This window comes from Carcharodon carcharias, chromosome 13, assembly GCF_017639515.1.
Source record: "Carcharodon carcharias isolate sCarCar2 chromosome 13, sCarCar2.pri, whole genome shotgun sequence".
Taxonomy (NCBI): domain Eukaryota; kingdom Metazoa; phylum Chordata; class Chondrichthyes; order Lamniformes; family Lamnidae; genus Carcharodon; species Carcharodon carcharias.
Window position 1 is genome coordinate 6,877,654 of NC_054479.1, and position 22,218 is coordinate 6,899,871.

Genomic DNA, 22,218 nt, shown 5'->3' on the forward strand with positions numbered 1-22,218 from the left:
GAGCTGAAGGAAGTGCAGGGGTGGTATGTGGTAATCAGCAGGAGGTTCTCTTGCCTCTACTTGACCTGATGCCATGAGACTTCATTGGGTCCGGGGTCTATGTTGAAGACTCTCAGGGCAACTCCCTCCTGACTGTATCCCACTGTGCCCCCACCTCTACTGGGGCTGTCCTGCCATTGGGACAGGACATACCCAGGGTTGGTGATGGTGGAGTCTGGGACATTATCCATATAGTTGGTTCCATGAGGATGACTATGTCAGGCTGTTGCTTGACTAGTCTGTCGGACAGCTCTCCCCATTTTGGCAGAAGCCCCTTGATGTTAGTAAGGAGGACTCTGCAGGGTCGACAGGGCTGAGTTGGTGGTTTTCGTTTCTGGTGCCTGGGTCGATGCTGGGTGGTCAGTCCAGCTTCATTCCTTTTTATTGACTCTTTAGTGGTTTGATACAACTGAGTGGCTGGCTAGATCATTTCAGAGGGTATTTAAGAGTCAACCACATTGCTGTGGGTCTGGAGTCACAAGTAGGCCAGACCAGGTAAGGGTGACAGATTTCCTTCCCTAAAGGACAATTTGAAGATCAAAGAAATTTAAAAGCAAAGTTATTGCAGATGCTGTAGATCTGAAATAAAAACAGAGGCCAGAATTGTCCCATTGACATGCAGGGAGGGCTCCACACACATCGACATGCGGTGATGTCGGGCGTGTGTCCTGAAGTCACCGTGCACCATCACGATGTTTAGGTGGGCGGGCGAGCGATGTTCTCCGATGCGCGTCCGCTATTAATGATTCATGTAGTTAAAGCCCTCGAGGCAGCAATTGTCTGCTAATTTTCAGGTCCTGTGCGATCTTCAGGACGTGGCACCGACACACCGAGCAGGGGGGTAGGAGACATTTGTCTAAATCTCATCCACGGGCGGGATAAGGGGGGGTGAGTGGGGTTGCGAGTGGTATCTATTAGACATTTAATTGTGAAAGTTACTGTTACTTACCTGTGTGGGCAGGAATATTTCAAAACTCATACCAGCTGCTTGGACAGGAGTCAGGACTTGGTCAGGACTCTACAATAAAGATCATTTTTCGGGCCTGCTGCTTTCAGGAAGCCTTCCCTTAGCCTGGGAATGGGAGTTGTGCTCTCCACTGGAGGTACCTCCTCTGAGGAGGAAGGGAGGGCTAGAAGGGGGAGGAGGCCAGGAGTCCACATTCAGCCTCCAGGGGAGCCACCTTTGGGAGGAGAGACACAGGCATAAGGGGTGCAGGGCCAAAAGGTAGTCCCAGGCGGAAGGGGCCACAGAAGACCCCACTGAATCCTGCTGAGGTTAGGAACAGGGTTTACAGGCGGCGAAGCAGCTACCTCAATATGTCTGAGGTGCAGTCCCGAAGAAGGCTCTGTCTCTCAAGAGAGACAGTCACCTCCATTTGTCAGATGATAGGCCCTGAGATCAGCTCCGACTGTGTGGGTGGGCATCCCATGCCAGTGGCTCTGTAGGTCACGGTGGCCCTAAACCTCTATTTATCTGGCTCTTTCCAAGGCTTAGTGAGGGATCTGTGTGGTGTCTCCCAATCAGCTGTCCACACTTGTGTCAAGCAGGTCACAGACGCTCTGTTCAGACGGGCATTGACCTTCATCCACTACCGCTGGGAAGAGGCCAGCCAGACACAGTGAGCCAGAGGCTTCACAGCCATTGCTGGCTTCCCCCGCGTCCAGGGTGCTATAGACTGTACACATGTGGCCATCAAGGCACCAGCAGGTGAGCCCGGTGCCTTCATCAACAGGAAGGGCTTCCACTCCATGAACGTGCAGATAGTGTGTGATCACAGGATGCAGATTCTACAAGTCTGTGCAAGGTACCCAGGCAGCTCCCACGACGCCTTCATCCTCAGACACTCCCAGGTGCTGAGGCTCTTCAGTGCTCCAGCCCGGCTGGATGGATGGCTGCTGGGTGACAAGTGCTATCCCCTCAGAAGGTGGCTCATGACGTCTCTCCACCATCCCAGAACAGAAGCTGAGCAGCAGTACAATAGGAGTCACATCTGCACAAGATCGGTATGCGGTCATCCTTCCATAATCAATGGTCAACCCATGTTGCAAACTTCAATCACTGAGCATTCAGCAGTGCCATGTCTGCTGGGACACACATGGTGACCTGAGTACTCGCCAAACCTATCTCCCCGTGGCACCCCAGCCTCACCACCACCGGTGGACCGGGGGGTATGGCGCCTCTCCAGATCCATGGCCTGCTGCTCGTAAGGCGTTAGGATGGCCAACTGGGCCTGACCTCCATCTGTCCGCATCCACTCTGCGGAATTGTGTGCAGTCTTCTCCTGAAAAGGAGAGAAGAGCATTGATTAGTCCAACTTGTACCTGAATTCCCATCGCATCCCTGCCAACCCAGCCAGAGTGGGACATTGCAGGGCTCCAGACAATCGTCACCCTGTAGCTGCCACACACTCACCCAATAAAGCCAGGGCTGACCCACCCCCCATTGCCCAAATGGTGCCCCCTTCACATGTGGCACCACAAGGTGTTACTTTGCTAAGCAAGGAGGCACAAGCAAGTGGGACGCAAAGACCAGCAGATGGATTGGTGCCCCGCCAACTGGAAGCTCCCCTCCCAGCACGTTAGCACCCTGACTTTGACACGGTCCCCAGTTCCAGGTGTCTGGTCCACAGCAGTCCCCCAACTGCCGGCGCCCTGGACACTCTCTGTCTCTGCCCACACCTCCAGTGAGTGTGAAATGCCCTCACTGCCATGCCCCAGGACACTAGCTGAAGATCTAGGTGCAGAACCTAGAGTTTCACCCCCATTCTATTCTTTGGGTGTCGGTGTCACACATACTGCGGGTGCAGAACCCATCCTAGCTCAACCCTCTCAGGGTGAACTGAGCATGGGCAATATCTGCTGGCCCACCCAGTGAGGGATATGTGCCGTGAGGGATTCAGTACCGTTACTGTACTCAGAGTTGCTGGCAGAGCGGGGTTGTGGGTGGGGGGGGTGGGGGGGGTGGTTGGGGGGGTGTGGGCAAGGGGGAGGTGGTGGGAGGGAGGTGCTGCCACCTCCTGCAGGAGGGCAGCTAGGCACTCATCCGAGAAACGAGGAGCACACCGCCCACTGCCTTACCCTCCGGCCTGGCCTGCGCCACTGCCCTGCCCTCCAGACATGCGTGCTGCACATTGCCCCTCTGCTGTGCTCTGCTCCCAGCCATTGTGAGCAGCCTTGCAAGGGCTGCCGGGCCTTCAGTTAAACAGGCCGCTGGGTGCCCACTGGACCTGGCGGTCTGTGCACGCCCACTCCCGCTATCCACTGGAGTGGAGAAGTTCGCTGGGCGGGCCCTAATTGGCCCGCCCGCGTAAAATGGCTCCCGCTCAGACCACCAGACATGGGGAAATTCTCCCCAGAAAGCAGAAACTCGGCAGGTCTGGCAGCATCTGTGGAGAGAGAAACAGTGATAACGTTTTGAGTCCAATATGACTCTTCTTCAAAACTGGAATAGAAACCTTAATTCTGTCTCCCTCTCTCTCTCGCCACAGATGCTGATTATTTACAGCAAAGAAAGTTCAATCAGGCTAAGAATGGGGAAAAAAGAGAGAATGGAGGAAATAGGATAACAATGATTATTTTCAGAATATTCTGGATGTTAAGAAAAGCGACTTCTACCTCTCTCCAGCTCTGAAACTGAGTCACATGGACACAATGTATCTCCAGCACTTTCTGTTTTTATTCTTATTTTTAATTCATTCATAGGATTGGGGCATCACTGGCTAGGCCAGCATTTTTTGCCCATCCCTTAATTGCCCTTGAGAGCTGAATGGTTTGCCAGGCCATTTCAGAGTTAACCACATTGCTATGGATTTGGAGTCATGGTTGAGGGCTCAATCACCACGACAAGGGGGAACCCTCAGTTCAGGAAAAAGGAAAACATACTGGAAATGCCGCTGTGGAGTGTAGCGTCATCAGAACAGATACGAAGCAGGCAGAGAAATGGGGAGAATGGAATGGAGTCCTGACAAGAAGCAGGGTATGAGGCAGCTGTGGGAGTGGGTGGGCTTATTGTTAATATTTGTTGATAACTTATTCCCAGAAATGGAGACAGAGAAGTTGAAGAAGGGAGAGGAAGCATTGGAGATGCACCCAGCAAAATAAAAGGTGTGGCTGTGGGTACCCACATAGGCCCCAGCTATGTCTGTCTCTTTATGGGGGATGTGGAACATTCCTTGTTCCAGTCCTATTCCCTCCCACAACTCTTTCTCCGATACATCGATGACTGTTTTGGTGTCGCTTCATGCTCTCGACTGGACCTGGAAAAATGTATTAATTCCAATCTCCACCCCTCCATCACTTTCACATGGTCCATCAGTGACATTTCCCTTCCCTTCCTTGACCTCTCTATCTCAATCTCTGGTGATAGACTGTCCACCAATATTCATCACAAGCCTACCGACTCCCACAGCTACCTCGACTACAGCTCCTCACACCCCGCTTCCTGTAAGGACTCCATCCCATTTTCTCAGTTCCTTCGCCTCTGTCGCATCTGTTCTGATGATGCCACCTTCAAAAACAATTCCTCTGACATGTCCTCCTTCTTCCTTAACCAAGATTTCCCATGCACAGTAGTTGACAGGACCCTCAACCGTGTCCGACCCATCTCCCACGCCTCTGCCCTCTCACCTTCCTCTCCCTCCCAGAACCATGATAGGGTCCCCCTTGTCCTCACTTATCACCCCACCAGCCTCCGCATTCAAAGGATCATCCTCTGCCATTTCCTCCAACTCCAGCATGATGCCACCACCAAACACATCTTCCCTTCACCCCCCCGTCGGCATTCCGTAGGGATCATTCCCTCTGGGACATGCTGGTCCATCACCCCCAACACCTCAACCTGCTCCTATGGCACCTTCCCATGCAATCACAGAAGGTGCAAAACCTTCCCCTTTACTTCCCCCCTCCTAACCGTCCAAGGGCCCAAACACTCCTTTCAGGTGAAGCAGCATTTCACTTGTTCTTCCCTCAATTTAGTCTACTGCATTCGCTGCTCCCAATGCGGTTTCCTCTACATTGGAGAGACCAAACGCAGACTGAGTGACCACTTTGCAGAACACCTTTGGTCTGTCCGCAAGCATGACCCAAACCTCCCTGTCGCTTGCCATTTTAACACTCCACCCTGCTCTCATACCCACATGTCTGTCCTTGGCCTGCTGCATTGTTCCAATGAAGCTCAACGCAAACTGGAGGAACAGCACCTCATCTTCCGACCAGGCACTTTACAGCCTTCCGGACTGAAGATTGAGTTCAACAACTTAAAACCATGAACTCTCTCCTCCATCCCCACCCCTTTTAGATCCCCTTTTTTCAAATACTAAATTTTAAAATTTTAGATATATATATATATAATTTTTCCCACCTATTTTTATTATTTTTAAAAAATTTATTTCCATTTATATTCATTTTTTTATCCCCACCTTTTAGCCTATTGCGGTCTTTTCTCTCCACCACTGTCCCCTCCCCCCACCCCACACCCACTAGGCCCACCTGTCACTTGCTCGTCCTGCTTTCTACTCTTAATGTCACCACTAGCACCTCCTTTAGCCAGTATCACCACCATCAACACCCCTCGACCTTTTGTTCATGACATCTTTTGCAATCTCTCCTTTGCCTCCACCTATCACTGGCCCCCTATCCAGCTTCATCTGTCCCATCACCCCCCCCACCCCTCCTCCCCTTACACAGTATATATTTCACCACATTTTTACTTCTCTTTGGTTCTGAAGAAGAGTCACACGGACTCGAAATGTTAACTCTGCCTTCCTTTCCACAGATGCTGTCAGACCTGCTGAGTTTTTCCAGCACTTTTTGTTTTTGTTTCAGATTTCCAGCATCTGCAGTATTTTGCCGTTATTATAAAGGTGAGAGAAGGGTGGAAATTGGAAGCCTAATCATTTTCCAGTTTTGGCTGAGAGCAGGAAAGGGGCCTGATACCCAATATAGTTATTAATGATCGGTGAAGGAAGGGGCCCAAGTAGAATTAGAACAAAGAATATTCCACATACCCCACAAAAAGGCAGGCATAGCTAGGATCTATTCAGGTACTCAGAGCAACAGCTTTTATTTGGAGGCAGTGAGTGGAGTTAAAAGAGAAGTTGTTCAATGTGAGAACATGTTCAACCAGATTGAGGAGGGTGGGGAGTTCAGGAAGGAAAGGAGAGCCCTAAGACCATCCTGGTGAGGGATGGAGGTGGAGAGAGATTGGACATTAGTGGTGAAGAGGAGACTGTTCGGGCGAGGGATCTGGAAACGGTTAAAGTGACAGAGGGCATCAGAAGTGTCATGTATGTAGGTGGGAAGAAACCGGTCAAGGAGGGTTGGATAGGAGGAAATCAGTTCAGTGAGGCAGGAACAGGCTGAAACAAGGGGTCAGTCAACCAGGGCTTTTTGCAAACTGACTGATCCAAAGAGCCAGAAACCCCACTGGATTCTCCAGCAGTCTAGAAGTTAACGTCATTTCACAAAAATCAAATTTAGATTCAATGTTTCAGTGAATATTTTAAACTAAGGACTAAAAATACCAAAGGAGTCAATTATTGGTGAGAATCCAATTAGCTTCAGTCACATTGCATATCCTAATTAGTTAGCATTGTTCCACTGGTGCGAATGTTAATCTGGGACTGGATCTCAACAACATTGACAGACTGAAGCCAGTCTTCCTGAAACTATTTTCTTAACCATTGGGTAGAACTTGTTGTTAAACGATGTGCACAGTAGACTGTCGGAGGTGGGATGAATTTATGTCTGCCACATTTGTTTAAGGTATAGTTTATGCATTCTTAATCACAGAATGATACAGTAGAGAAAGAGGCCATTCAGCCCATCACACCTGTATCAGCTCTTTGAAAGAGCTATCCAATTAGCCACACTTAACCCTGCTCTTTCTGCATAGACCTACAAATTTCACGGTTATTTATACAATCCCCTTTTGAAAGTTATTATCGAATCTGCGTCCACCGCTCTTTCAGGAAGTACACTCCAGATCACAACAGATCGCTGTGTAAACAAAAAAATTCCTCCACATCTCCCCACTGGTTCATTGCTAATTATTTTAAATCCGTGTCCTCTGGTTAGTGCTAATGGAAGCAGTTTCTCTCTCTCTCTCTACTCAAAGCATTTTCTAGGTAAAGTAGCACAATATTCTGATTGGGCGAAGAACATAATTGCCCTGTTGTGACTTGCCACTCTTTATATTGTCAAGAATGGTACAGTCAATAGAATTATGGAGTCCCATAGGTGAGTGAATATTAGAACGTCTCTTCCCTCTTACCCAGAGTGGGCATAAAGCAATCCTGCTGAAGGTTCAATTTGAAAACCTAGACTTGACAGAGATCCAAGTTCAATAGATGAATGAGCATAGGAAGAATCAATGCATTCAAATCATAGAATCAAATCTCAAGGCCTTTTATCCATCATGCTGGCTCTTGGTAAGAGGTAACCAATTAGTCCCACTCCACACTGCTCAATCTCCATAGCATTCCAGATTTTTCCTTCTCAAGTATTTATCCAGTTCCCTTTCAAAAGATACTGTTCCATCTGTTTCCACCACCCACTCTTTCTGACAACAAGGGCTGAATTTTTGCTCCAAATTTAGAAGCGCAGAGTTGTAAAATTCCTAACTCCATAAAACCGACTCTGAAGAGAATGCCCCAAATCTTTGTATTTTCATTCTGTAAAGGGATGGGTGCAAACTGGAGTCGGACTGCTTGCCCCAGGTAACCTGGGGTGCCAGGTACAACGGTATGATGTTTAAAAGTCCCACCTCAGTGCTCTGGGACTTCACCCCTGCTCTGTAAAAACAATAAAACCAAAAACAGCCCCCTAGCCCTCACCCCTCATACCCTCTCACCTCCATATACTCCCCATGCCAACTCATGCCATCTCATTCCCCTCACCCACCGTCATACCCTTTATAGCCCCTACGCCCTCATCCATTACCCTTTGCCCTTACGCCCTTCTCGCCAGCTCACTCAGTATCCACCACGGGCAGGTCTCAGGAGCCATGCTGAGATGAAATAAATTCTAAGGGCAGGATTTTCGGTGGGCGGGCATGGTGGGTGGGCTGGGGAGTGACTGGGCATGGTGGGCGGGCTCGGGAGTGACTGGGAAATGGCCCACCACCCGCGATTGGGCCCTGACAGCAATTTCACGCTGGCTGGCCAATTAACAGGCGGACTGTGTGAAAGGTGTGCCAAGGAGCTCAGCGCTGCTAGAGCAGGGGTGGGAGGAGCGCGAGCGCTAAAGTCTGCGCATGCGCAGGGGGAGCGCGCACTGAAAGTGCCCTGAAGGCACAGAGCTGCCTCAGGGAGCTGAAAAATTGTGGATTCAAAAATAAAGATTTTAAAAATCAGAGAAAAATGTCCCTACATGTGACTCAGTCACATGAACGAGGGACATATTAAATATGATGTTTAAGAAATTTTTATTTTAAATTACTGTTGGAAACCTCATCCCACCCCTGGATGAGGTTTCCTAAAAAAACCCAAAGGCCGTCAGGCCAATTCGCCTGCCCGCCAACTGAATGTTAATTGTCAGTGGGCGCGCTGCCGACTCTTGCACATGCCCACCGACCGAAGTATCGTGAGAATACACAGTGACATCGGGACACTCACACGATGTCATCGCGTGCAATTTTACACATGATCGGGTTGGACACACGCCCACCCATGGGACATAAAATCCTGCCCTAAGTGTCTATTTATAACTTCACTATTTCAAAAGAACACTCTCATTCATAAAAACCCATTCAATGCTTTTAATTTCTTTCAAGTACTTAATCCCATATGAAAACAAGCATAACCTTCAAGTACTTAATCCCTTGTGAAAACTGACATTTGTATTCATAGCCTCACGTCAAATGCTTTATAACCACTTGGTGCTATCAATCAAACTGTGAACTTATAGACCCCCAATGTAATACTGATAGTAGAATCGGTCATGCAGCACTAATCCTATAATGATAACCCTCACGTTTATGTTAACAGGGAGCTGGTGAAATTGTAAGCACTGATTTTTTTCAACTGCAGACTGTTGTTTATTTCTTAAATTTAAAGTGCTTGGGGACCTAAATGCCTTGGCAGCTTGACAATGCCATTGAGCTTCTCCACTTTTCATGCACATTCATGGCTACTTTTAACAATCCCCAAAGGCACCTGACCTCTCTCAGGGGGTTTGCTTGGGCTCTCCCAAAGGGACCCTTGACCTCTCCAAAATAGCTCCAACAGCTTTAGATCTTTTTATTCCAATGTCTAAAGCCCGTGAGTCGTCCGTTGGAAATCACGGTAAAGAAAACTGCATCGGCTTGAAGGCAACTATACTTCTACATGTGAAACACGGATGTGCAAAGTATAACTTGTGCACTGCCACACACACCACCCCCCCCCCCCCACCCACCCCCCCACCCCCACGCCCCGGCCTTGGGACAGCGCTCCTTGGGCACCATTTTGGCTAAAGGGGTGGAGCTCTTCCATCGTTGCGAAAATTCAGGCCTTGATTTTTGGGTTGCCTTGTTTCGAATAAAAACAATTCCACGCCAAAAATCGGAAAGCGTTAAATTACCGAGCGTGAGAAGATTTTTATTTTTAAAAAAAGGCTGTCATTTTGATGAGCAGTGGGAATCAAGGAAGTAATGATCAACCGTCAGTAAACAGATCAAACTCAAACGCTGGCATTTGCTGATATTGTTCATATTCATCTCTGTCAATCTGTCCCGATTAACATGGTATGCAGTGTTTCCATTGCATCTGTACATTGACAGATTGCTAACAGGCATACTGGCTCCTGAGGCCATGTAGGAAGGTGAGAGCACTCGGCAATTATAAATCAAAATGGAATGTGTCAATCTTGATAATGTTAGCTATTTCTGTAATGACTGTAACTGTGGAAGACACGGGGAGTCCCAGTACCCTGTTAGATGTCAGTCTGAACGTGACTCTGTAACAGGCGAATAATCCACATCCCCATTTGTCACCTGAAGTTGATTGCGGTTGAAATCATTCCATTTCCTCCCACTAACTGAGTGATTCTTCCTCCCGTTGACTGTGATGCCCCCAGGATCTTGCCTTTTGCAAGCCTTTGTGTTTCATTCAGTTCCACCAAATCCTTTTCCCTGCTTGCTCCTCTTGTACAGTTCCCGACTCTCTGATTTTTGATCCATCTTTTGTGTTCCTTTTCTCTTCCACTTTGGTTATTTTGCTTCACTGTTGGGTCTGTGCTTAAAAAAAAGGGAGGTGGATGCAGACTTAAAAAGCAAAAGAAAATTGCAGAACACCGGTGGAGGAGCACAGAGAGCGGGACTTAATCCTATAACTCTTTTGGAGAGTCAGCACAGGCGGTAATTAAGGCCCGCCCAGCATGACACCCACACAGAAGCGCTGTGCCCTCCTTGTGCGGGCTGTGGGGGGGGTGGGGGGTGGGGGGGGCGGGGGGATTCCCTGAGCCGGGATTGCACTCTTACACACACGCGCATGACAGATCGCATTCATCCCCCTGAGGCTAAGTGCTGCCTCAGGGAGATCGACTGGACGTTGAAAAATATTAAAAATAAAACATAAAAAATTCCCTGACATGTCCCCTCACATGAGTTGGGACAGGTCCATCACTTTTAAAAACACTTTAATTAAGTTTTTTAAAAGCTACATGAAGCCTCGTCCCGCCCGTGGATGAGGGTTTTGATGCTTTTTCTAATTCCCGCCGGGGCTCCCAGTCTGTCCGACAACCCTAAGGTTGGACGGGCGGGTCCATTAATTACTTCAATGACTCTGTCAATGGCTTCAATTGGTCAATGACCAGTCAGTGGGCCCGCAGCTGATTCTGCTGAGCTCCCGCCTACCGGAAAATTTAAATGGGGCGCGGTGACGTCTGGAATTCCGCCTGACATCACTGCACATCCTTTTACATGTCGGCAAGTGGGCCCCGCCCCCCCCTGCTTGCCGACTGGGAAATCCTGGCCTGTATGTTCCACTCACCTCCAAACCGGTTCTTTTTCCTCAGTTTCTCTCGATCCCAGACATCTCTCGTAACATTACCACGTCCGCAGGATGCACGGCGCTTCTAGGAGGTAACTTTGAGAAGACAGTTAACTTTGACTAAAGACTTGATTGAGTTTTTTGATGATTTGGCAAAGAAGGTGGATGAGGACGGTGTAGTTGAGGCTGGAGTACCGTAAACAGTTCTGACCTTTCAGAAGGATTTAGAGGTGGAATTTAGGAGGTGCTGTGTTCCCCCCTACCCACCACCACCGCCACCCCCCCCCCCCCCCCTCCCCTCCACCCCTTGCTAAAAAGGCATTTGAGAACCTGCCCACAATAAAGCAGGTTGTCTCGCAGCTATCTTACACTCGGCAGGACACTAGTTAGCTCAGGGTGGAAGTCCCGCTTTAGCGAGCTGCCGGCCGATCTGATTGGCCCAGCAGCATCAGGTTCGAGCAGTGGACACGGCTGGGACTACAGGCAGTTCCCGAAGAAGAGGTGCTAATGGAGGCCGGACACCAAAGCAAGTCTGGAGTATTGCCAGGGCTAGGTGAGCTGGGCCCAGCGAGGAGGGGTGGCGGGGGTTGGTGAGGGGTCTGGGTTTGAAAGGACTACATGGCGGTGTTGTGGGGGGGGGGGTGTTAAAGGGAGGTATGAGCTTGGGTGTAGGGGTGCATTTGCCATGCCCAAATTTCAATGCCTGGGTCATACCAGACGACCCATTTATTTATATTCTTAGTTGTCGGAGTGGTTTGATACGACTGAATGGTTTGCTGGGCCATTTCAGAGGGAAGTTAAGAACCACAAAATACCAGAACGATTGCAGCACAGAAGGAGGTCATTCAGCCCATTGCATCTGTGCTAACTCTCTGAAGGAGCAATTTACTCCCCCACCTTCTCCCCGCACTCTTGCTTTTCAGATAATAATCCAATTCCCTCTTGAAAGCCTCAGTTGAATCGGCTTCTATCGCAGTCCCTGGCAATGCATTCCAGACCCTAACCGCTCGCTGTGTGAAGACGTTTCTCCTCATGTCGCCAGTGCTCCTTTTTGGCAATTATCTTAAATCCGTGCCCTCTGGTTCTCGACTCTTCCACTGATGGGAACAGTTTCTCCGTCTCTGCTCTGTTCCACACCCCTCATGATTTTGAATTCCTCGATCAAATCTCCTCTCAACCTTCTCTTCTCCAAGGAAAGCAGCCTATCTGAGTCAGCTGCATTGCTGTGGGTCTGAAGTCACATGTTGGCCAGACTGAGTAAAGCTAGTTCCTCAGAACTGAGCTAAATAAACATGGGCAAGAAGTGCGCACATGATTTTACTCATGTCTACCGCTTCTTTCAATAATCAAAGGAAATATGATTCTTGGATTTTTATCACATCAAAATGTATTTCATCGTCAGTACTTAGCACATTGTTTCAATTCACCAGCCTCTGAATAATCTCTTTGACCCACATCACACAATATGCTGATGTGAATGTTTTTGATCAGTATGCTGGAGAGGGATTTCAAACCTCGTGATAGGGGCAGCTTCGAAAAATGCTTTGATTTCCAAACTGAAATTTCAGTAGGGTAAACAAAACCAGCTGATGTCATGTAATTAGAAACTAATTTTAGCATTGGTGCAGTCCCTAATGCTCAAATTGTTATCCAAGGACAGACCACTGTGGTAGAAAGGCAGGTAATGTGAGGGAGAGAGAGCAACACAGAGACAACCCGAGAGTGTGAGAGAGAGAGGTAAAGCAAGACAGAGAGAATCAGAGAGTGCCTGAGAGAGCGAGATAAAGCAAGACAGAGAATCAGAGAGTGTGAGAGAGAGAGATAAAGCAAGACAGAGAGAATCAGAGAGTGTGTGAGAGAGAGATAAAGCAAGACAGAGAGAATCAGAGAGTGTCTGAGAGAGAGAGATAAAGCAAGACAGAGAATCAGAGAGTGTGTGAGAGAGAGAGATAAAGCAAGACAGAGAGAATCAGAGAGTGTGTGAGAGAGAGAGATAAAGCAAGACGGAGAGAATCAGAGAGTGTGTGAGAGAGCGAGATAAAGCAAGACAGAGAGAATCAGAGAGTGTGAGAGAGAGAGATAAAGCAAGACAGAGAGAATCGGAGAGTGTGAGAGAGAGAGATAAAGCAAGACAGAGAGAATCGGAGAGTGTGAGGGAGAGAGATAAAGCAAGACAGAGAGAATCAGAGAGTGAGAGAGCAGGACAGAGAGAGTGAAAGAGAGATAGAGACAGAGAGCAAGACTGAGACAGCGCAAGCATGCAAAACAGAGATGGGTGAACAGAGTAGAAAAGATGGTAAGAGAGAAATGAAGGAAGACAGAGGGAGGCCGAGGGGGGAATTGCAGAGAAAGTGATAGAGGCCTCGATTTTCACAGAGTCTCCAATTTAAAATGGTGGATGTTGGCCCTCGGAGGAAGTGCAGGGTAGATTCACCAGAATGATACGTAGCCCCAAAGAGTTAAATTGCAAGGAGATATTACACAAACTCAGGCTGTATTCCCTGGAATTTAGAAAGATAAGGGGTGATTTGATGACTTTTTTCAAGTTATTAAGGGGAACTGATAGGATCGATAGAAGCTACTCCTGCTGGGTGCTGGAGTATAAGACTAGGAAGCATAGTCTAAAAGTTAAAATCAGGCCTTTCAGGAGTGAAATTGGGAAAGACTTTTTCACAAAAAGGCTGGTAAAAGTTTGGAACGCTCTTCCGCGAACAGCGATTGATGCTGGATCAGTTGTAAATTTTCATTCTGAGATTCCTGGACTTTCATTAGCCAAAGATGTTCCGGGATATGGGGCAAAGGTGGGCACATGGAGTTGGGTCACAGATCAGCCCAGGTCTCATTGAATGGCAGAACGGGGTCTAAATGTACTTAACCCTAATGTTCTCCGGTTTGATGAGCACAGAAGAAATCTCTGTACATTTGTAATAACATTCACAATTTTCAGTATAAATCCATGCTCCTATATTCTATGCAGAACCCATTACCAGCATGCCTTGTGTTATATACACCACCTATGGAATCCAGTCTATCGTCACTTCCCACCACAGTCAACAGTCTTTGAGCCAGCAGGTTCAAGACCCACTGACCTGGCATCCACCCCAGCACATGCTCCCAGTTCATCCTCCCAGAGCAGTACGGAGGGGGTGCTGCACTGTTGGAAGTTCAGCCTCTTGGGTGAGATGTAGAACTCAGGGCCCTGTCTGCCCTCTCAGGTGGGTGCAAAAAACCCCACAGCTGCTGTTTCAGCAAAGAGTCATTCCTGGTGTACTGGCCAATACTTATCTCTCAATGTTACAAACACCAGATTATATGGTCATGCATTTTCAGCTTTGTGGGAGCTTGCTGTGCTCATATTGGCTGCTGCAATTACAACGCTTTTACCTGTGATTCTTGTCACATGGTTTAACTTAGTGCCTTTAGTTAAAATCTCCAACAGCCTTTGAACAGTTTGAATTTAGTATTTGTCCGGCAAGGTCAGATATTAGTTATCAGTAGGTGATCAGGTGCAGTTGTGAATTGTATCCATCAATTGGACCGATGTCAATTCAAAGGAGATACCTCATTAACTTTGGATATCACTGCTTTGGTCCTTAACTGTTTTAACGAGGGGCAGTGAGTCACACAGTAAATGCTACTACAGTTTCTGCATTTGTATCAGTCAGATGAGAAAGTTTAAAAGCATTTCAGGAATCATCTGTCACCAGAATCAAGTAGAGCGATTTATTACTGCATTGCCAAGAGCACTGTTAAATTAAGTGGCTTTATATCGATACCTATCGCAGCCCACAGTGTGCTGCTCACCCAACCAATCTCCACATTTCATTAGCAAAATCTTATCCAGCAGCCAAATTTGATTGATCCAAGCTCCATGGACCAGCCCTGTAAAAGAAGTGACACAATTATATATCCCACAGCACCTCCGTTTGGCAGAAAACAATCTCCTTTTAAATTCAAGCTATATCCAAACAGTAAATTGTGTTTTTGGTTTGGATTAACCATCCCATCAGATAACCAGATTGTCACTCGTGATTAGATATAGGAAGGAACCGATTCTCATTTTTAAAAAAAATATATCATTGTTATTTTTAGATATTTTGGCCCTGGAAGGAGGTGCAGTGCAGATTCACCACCAGAATGTTAAAGCAAAATGCTGCGATGCTGGAACTCTGAAGTAAAACTGAAAATGCTGCAAATACTCAGCAGGTCTGGCAGCGGCTGTGGAGACGGAAACAGAGTTCACAATTCGGTCGCTGACCTTCCATCAGCCCTATCAACTTGCTGGTAGCTTTCTTACCTCTGAGACAGAAGGCCGGGGGGTTTAAGGCCTCTTCCAAGCTGATATCTCACTAGCATATTGAGGGAGCGCTGCAGTGTTGGAGGTGCTGTTTTTTTGGGTGAGATGTTAATCTGTTTTTCCACGTTGTTGGAACTGATCCTATGGCATCATTCAAATAGTAAGGGGAGTGGGTTGGGGGGGTGGGGGGTGTCCTTGCAATAGCCTCAATAAAATAAGAAGGATTTGCATTTATATAGTGCCTTACACAACCTCAGGTTGTCCAGTGAAGGAGCACTGTCACTGTTGTAATGTAGGAGATGCAGCCAGTTTGTGAACTGCAAGATCCCACAAACAGCGATGTGAATGATCAGAGCATCAGGTTTTTTTTTTAAGTAGGTGAGGGCTAAACATTGGCCAGGATACTTGGAAGCTTCGTCAAAATAGAGCCATGGGAGCTTTTACGTCTTAGTGTCACACCCGGTAGACAGCATCTCTGACAGTGCAGCACAGCCTCAGTACTGTAGCGCTAATGTCTCTGGATTATAATTCTCTCTGTGCTGTTAATTCCGTGTACTGAATACCAGAACAAAGAATAAATATAACAACTCCCAACACCTGACAGTCTATCGATCGGGTAAATGAAGGTGAGTTTTTGAAGCTTGCCTTCCCCCCACCGCCCCCCACCCCCACCCCCCCCCATTCCTTGTTGATCTGTTTATTAGGCAATAGAGAGATTTGAAGCGTAATTCCTGCCCTTAACATTGTTTGAAACCATTGAGTCAGCACCCAGTCACACTCTGGCATCAGTCAACTTAAATGGGTCTGGTTTTAATTAACCAGAGGCATGCTTCAGTCTTGATTTGTGCAATAGAACATTAACTATATCAATTCTAGGAAGGATGCCGGGACTCTTAATAGCTCCACAGAGCTGCCGACCTTTAAAAGCTTTCAATAGTTTGGTGATTTATCAGAACTCTAATTAGTGCAGAAGGAAGATATATCTGAATTAAATATCCTTCTATAATAGTTAACACGATATTCAATTCTTTTAACAAAAACACAACTGAAAACCAAGATGGCAGCCTGATTGTGATCCCTGTGCTATTTATCAATGATCATTCAATGCTTTGCTATGGTATATCTTTGTTTGTTATTTAAACGGAATAAAGCCTGCACCAAACATTCCGAATGCCTGATAGATGGAGTGCTGTGAATACAGCAATTTGCATTTATATAGCACCTCTAACCTGGGAAAAAAAAACATTTCCAAGGCGCTTCACAGGAGCATTGTCGAACAAAATTTAACACGAGGGGATATTAAGACAGGTGATCCAAGGTTTGGTCAAGGAGGTAAACGTCCAAGAGCCGTTCAAAGGAGGAAAGGAGCGGATTAGGGAGGGAATTGCAGGGCTGTGGGCCAAGGCAGCTGAAAGCACGGACACCGGTGGTGGAGTGAAGGAAATCAAGGATGCTCAGGAGACCAGAATTGGAGGAGGACAGAGATCTTGGAGGGCTGTAGGGCTGGAGGAGATTACAGAGATAGGGAAGGGGGGAGGGGTAAGCCATGGACAGACTTGAAAACACATGAACATTTTGAAATCGGGGCATTGCTGAACGGAGAAGTAATGTAGGTCAGCGAGCACACGATAGGGTGAAGAGGACTTGTTGCAAATTAGAATGCACGTTTTCACAGAATCACAGTGCAGAAGAGGCCCTTCGGCCCATCGAGTCTGCACCGACATGTGAGAAACACCTGACCTACCTACCTAATCCCATTTACCAGCACTTGGCCCATAGCCTTGAATGTTATGAAGTGCCAAGTTGGATGAGCTGACCTTAATGGAGGGTTCAGTGTAGGGAAACTGGCCAGGAGGATATTGGAATAAGCTTGCAAGGAGTCATGGAGAGACTGCTCCTTGCATAACGTTCCCAACTCAGGAATCGGATATGATTCCTGCCTTATTCATGATCTTTCCATTTCACTTCTGCAGGGAGTTCAGTCAGAGTGTACCGGATGGTCCATGGTTTTCAGCCTCAGCCAATCAGAACATTCATTTGGGGGAATTTTAACAAAGCGGTAGCTCGGTTATATTGGCCTTGTTTTAACGTTGGGATGCTGCTGCCAATTATGAGCTGAATCAATCATTTCCACAGCTCATTCTTGCTCCTCTTCCCCGATGGCATCCAGTGTGGGTTAAAAAAAAAGAAATAAGGAAGACTTGCATTTACATAGCGCCTTTCATGATGTTAGGATATCCCAAAGAGCTTTACAGCCAATGTAGTACCTTTTGAAGCATAGTCACTGCTGTCATGTGGGAAACACAGCGGCCAATTTGAGTGCAACAAGGTCCCACAAGCAGAAATGTGATCATGCTCAGTTAAACTGTTCTGTGCAATGTTGATTGGGGGGGGGAGGGATGTAAATATTGCTCAGGGCACCAGGGATAATTCCACAACTCTTCTTTGAAATAATGGCCAGGGAATCTTTTACATCCACCTGAGAGGACAGATGGCCTCGATTTAACATCCTGTCCGAAAGACGGTACCTTGGACAGCGCCGCCTAGATTTTGTGCTCAAGTCTGTGTCCTGAACCCACAGCCTTCTGACTCTGCGGCAACAGTACTGCTCACTGACTGAGCACCTCTGCACTACAGCACTCACTCAACCGAGGCGGGGAGGGGGGCGGGGGAGAGAGGTAGAATGAAGAAGTGGGGAGGTAAAAGAAGAAGGACAAAAGGTGTAGAAAGCAGGAAATTGGAGAGGGGGAGTTTAGTCTGGTGCACCAAAAAACAGTGTAACACAAATAAATATAACATTTGTGATATGGAAAGTTGAGGCTGATGGATTTTGCACTGATATTATAGAAATATGTTGCAATGAAAGAATGCAGAGGCAGTCACGATAGTGCGGTCCAGTAAATTGATTGTCTTCGGCGCACAAAGTTGCTATTTGTTCAGCTTTATGGATCGCTGTTTCCAGGCTGAGAATAAAAGATGAAACAGAGAAATCGAGAGAGCAGAATGTGAGATGTCTGAAGATGAATGCATGCTGTCAATTTACTGCCTGCGTGTTTATTGAGATTTATCCTTCCAAACTGCACTTGTTTTCCTGCTCAATTAACTTGACATGTTTTCTCATCCACTGCTTGCTGTTCATTGGCTGCAGCTTCAGACATGACCATGCCCACCCCCCACCCCACCCCATTACCCAACAGCACCTGCGCAAAAGCGATTTTGCCGTCATTTTCTCCCTCAATTAAATCATGACTTTCTGTTTCTTAAGAAGGCGGGTGGTAGGGGGAAGCCATAGCCTACTGAGGGGGATGTGTTAAGGTTTCTTGTGCCTGGCACAGCTACACACGATGGGGGGGTGGGGGGGGGGTCTGGGGGAAGAGGTGGGGATGCATTGGGTGGTCGGGTTGCCAATCCTCCAGGAGTGCCCTGGAGTATCCAGGAATTAAAGATTGATCTCCTGATCATTGCTACAAGCAACAGCCTAGAGGAAATTCATGAGGACTTTAAAGAGATCCATGGGTTGGTTTCCTCACACCTTTGAAAACTTTTGTTTATATATTTCAGAACTAAATTTTTTAGTATTACTGAAAAGCGAGACAGGTTGCTGAAGCTTTTCATCTTGCACTCATCAGTACAAACACAAGAATGCCAAATGTCAAACAATCACAACAATTTATACTGCAGTAGCAAAGGATGCTGATTGGTTGGCAAGGTGACTCTGATTGGCCGAGGTGTTGCCATGGTGGAAACAATGGGGAATTATAGACTTCCCAAGCTCTCAAAAAAGGTGCAAGGCTTGAACAGAATCTTTTTGTTTACAGAGAACAGGTCCCTGTGTATAAATATACGTCACTTCCAATATTTTTATAAAACATTAAAAGTGGGGAACCGAGAATGTTTGTCTGAGTTGGGTTGTGGCAGCTGGAGATCTTGTGATGATACCTCCAGACTTGTGTCCTATCAGAGCTGACAACCCTTTTGGAGCAGAGGTCAACGTTTCCTGTTCGCAATCCAGTTTTACTGAGTGATGGACAATGTGTGTGGGCCTTGCATGATAATTGCTGACCTCCATTTCCAGGAATCCCCATGGATGCTCCCAGATCTCTGCTTCAGGAGTGACAAAACCCAAAATTTACTCTACCCTGCATTCCAACGGTGACTATAGCTCAATATTCCCTCAGGCTCTTGCGTTGTTCATTAACCAAAGCAAAGAGGTGTGGCAGGAGTCGGCATCCCCTTCAGAAGTAATCAGGTGTATGTAACTATTTACAACTTCAGAGGGTTAGAACAGGAGGAGGCCTCAAGCTTGATCTGCTATTCAATTAGACCACAACTGACTTGTACCTTTACTCCACCTCCCTGCTTCAGTTCTGTAAATGTTAATATCCTCACCTACCAAAAACCCACCATTCTTGATTCTGAAATTTTCAGTTGACTCTCAGCCTCAATAAGCTTTATGCGGAAGAGAGTTCCAGATTTCCACTACCCAGTGTGTGAAAAAGTGCTCCCTGACCCTGAACAGTCTAGTTGTAATTTTAAGATTATGCCTCCTTGATCTGGACTCCCATACCAAAGGAAATCGATCATCCCTGTCTACCCTTAATCTCCGATACTCAAGGGAATACAATCTTAGGCAATCTGCCCTCATAATTTCACATTTATAGTCTGGGGTATCATTCTGCCTGATCAAAGGCCAATATATTGACCCTCAGGTACATTGCCCAGAGTATTACAGGCCAAGGTAGCTGGGATTCAAGTGGACAATTGCAGCTAAATTTAATGCAGCCTTTTCTGCCCCCATCTCCCTGCCCCCAGATTATCAATTTGGGAGCTCATCTCTGAGTCAAATGCGACAGCAAGGTTGCAAAAGACTGGCTATATCTCAGTCTGTTGCCGGGTAGTGAGAGTTGGTAGCGAGGGAACAGAGTCTTAGAGAGGAAAATAATGTGCAGAGGAGGGAGGGTGGGGAAGGAGATGGGCATTGTGGAGGGATGAGAGAGGGGGATTGGTAGGAGAGAGGGAGAAGGGAGAGAGCGGGAAGGAGGGAGTGAGACGAAAGGAAGACGAGATGTGGGGAAGGGGGTGCAGGGAGGAGGGAAGGACAGAAGGAGAAAAGAAGCGGAAGAGGAAAATAAAGGCTCAAAGGGAGGAGAAAGGCAGAAGCTGGTGAAAGGAAGGTGGATTTGGAGAATGAAAATGGTGGCCTCCATCATCCTATTATTTAACTGGAGGAAGTTTCTGCTCATCCAGTGCTGGATGTCAGCTCAGCAGCCTGATAATTTAGCAATGAGCTGGTCAGTAGAGCTGGTTGTCATCAGCGTATATGTGAAAACCAACTCTCTCCCATTCATCCCCCTCTTCCCACCAAACATTATTCACAGCTGGACTCTAGCTCAGATTGATGTACTTTAGGATTTGTAACCATTCCTGCAGACCAAAGCTCTGTCCACCCGGAATATTGAACTATTGGCTCCAAAACAAGCTTACATAATTCACCAAGGTTCCTTGGTTGAATGTGAAGCCATGAACAGTGTCATAGGACAATCGATTTCGACAATTAAACCATGCTACCTGTAAAACCAAGAAAAATCATTTTGAAGCTTGGATTGTCTGAGGAAGCACTGAACTGGGTCGGAGAATGTGCAGAGGAGGGAGGGTGGGGAAGGAGATGGGCATTGTGGAGGGATGAGAGAGGGGGATTGGTAGGAGAGAGGGAGAAGGGAGAGAGCGGGAAGGAGGGAGTGAGACGAAAGGAAGACGAGATGTGGGGAAGGGGGTGCAGGGAGGAGGGAAGGACAGAAGGAGAAAAGAAGCGGGAGAGGAAAATAAAGGCTCAAAGGGAGGAGAAAGGCAGAAGCTGGTGAAAGGAAGGTGGATTTGGAGGAAGACGGGTATGGGAGGAGGGGAGGGTGTAAAGTAATAAGTGGGAGGCACAGAAGAATGAAGGCACTGGAGGGAGGAGTGGAGACAAGGGTGGAAAAAATTTACATGTAAATTTATATGTAAAGCACATAAACTCCTTAGTGATTAGAAACTGATAATTCATGGTCGATTTAGTCTGGATCACCAAAAAAGAAATTAATACTCCCCTATCCATCATCATGTCCTTCACTGCACTCAACACTTTGTGAACCTTTCCCCATTTGCAGCATTGCATAAGCAATATTTGAACAGTTAAACTTTGCACTCCTCAGCTCAGGTCCATTTAGTCTCTCCTGCGTTTATCCCTGAATGTTTCTGAGGGCATCACTAAACTGGCTTCATTCTGTCCTTGACATCCACCATTCATCATAAAATGCTGACATTTTACTGGAGTGAAAGTAATTATGGGGAATTGGTTCTCCCAAAGACGACTGCGTTCGCCTGAAACAGTGTTCAACAATGACAGCTCCAAGAACATTAAATTGAAATGACTGATGTCGTTTATAATAATAACAGTTGCATTTATTTAACCACATTATCACGTTGCACATCTCTTGCAGCGAGCTGATCTGAGGCACGTGCCTGTTAGCTAATCGAGATGTTTAAGATGATTAAATGATTGATAGGGTAGATAGAAAGAAACTATTTCCTGTGATGAGGTGGGGATGGGGGTGGGGGTGGGGGTGTGAGCTGGCGGGGAGTCCAGAACAAGGGCCATCACCTTAAAATTAGGGCCAGGACATTCAGGGGTGAAGTTGTTCTTCACACAAAGGGCAGTGGAAATCTGGAACCCTCTCCCTCAAAAAGCTGTGGAGGTTTGGGATTGTGAAAATTACAAAGCAGAGATTGGTAGATTTTTGTTAGGCAAGGGTGTTAAAGGGTAACAAAGAGAAGCAGGTAGGTAGTGTTAAGATACAGATCAGCCATGATCCAGCTGAACAGTGGAATAGTTTCAAGGGGCCTCGTTCCTCTTTCATTATATCAGAAAAAGGCAGA

The 22,218-nt window shown here is 47.1% G+C and overlaps 1 protein-coding gene across 1 annotated transcript in view; it reads left to right on the forward strand.

Moving 5' to 3' along the window:
• Positions 1-22,218, forward strand: part of galnt9 (polypeptide N-acetylgalactosaminyltransferase 9) — a 367,007-nt gene that overhangs the window by 341,383 nt on the left and 3,406 nt on the right. The window lies entirely within an intron of this gene.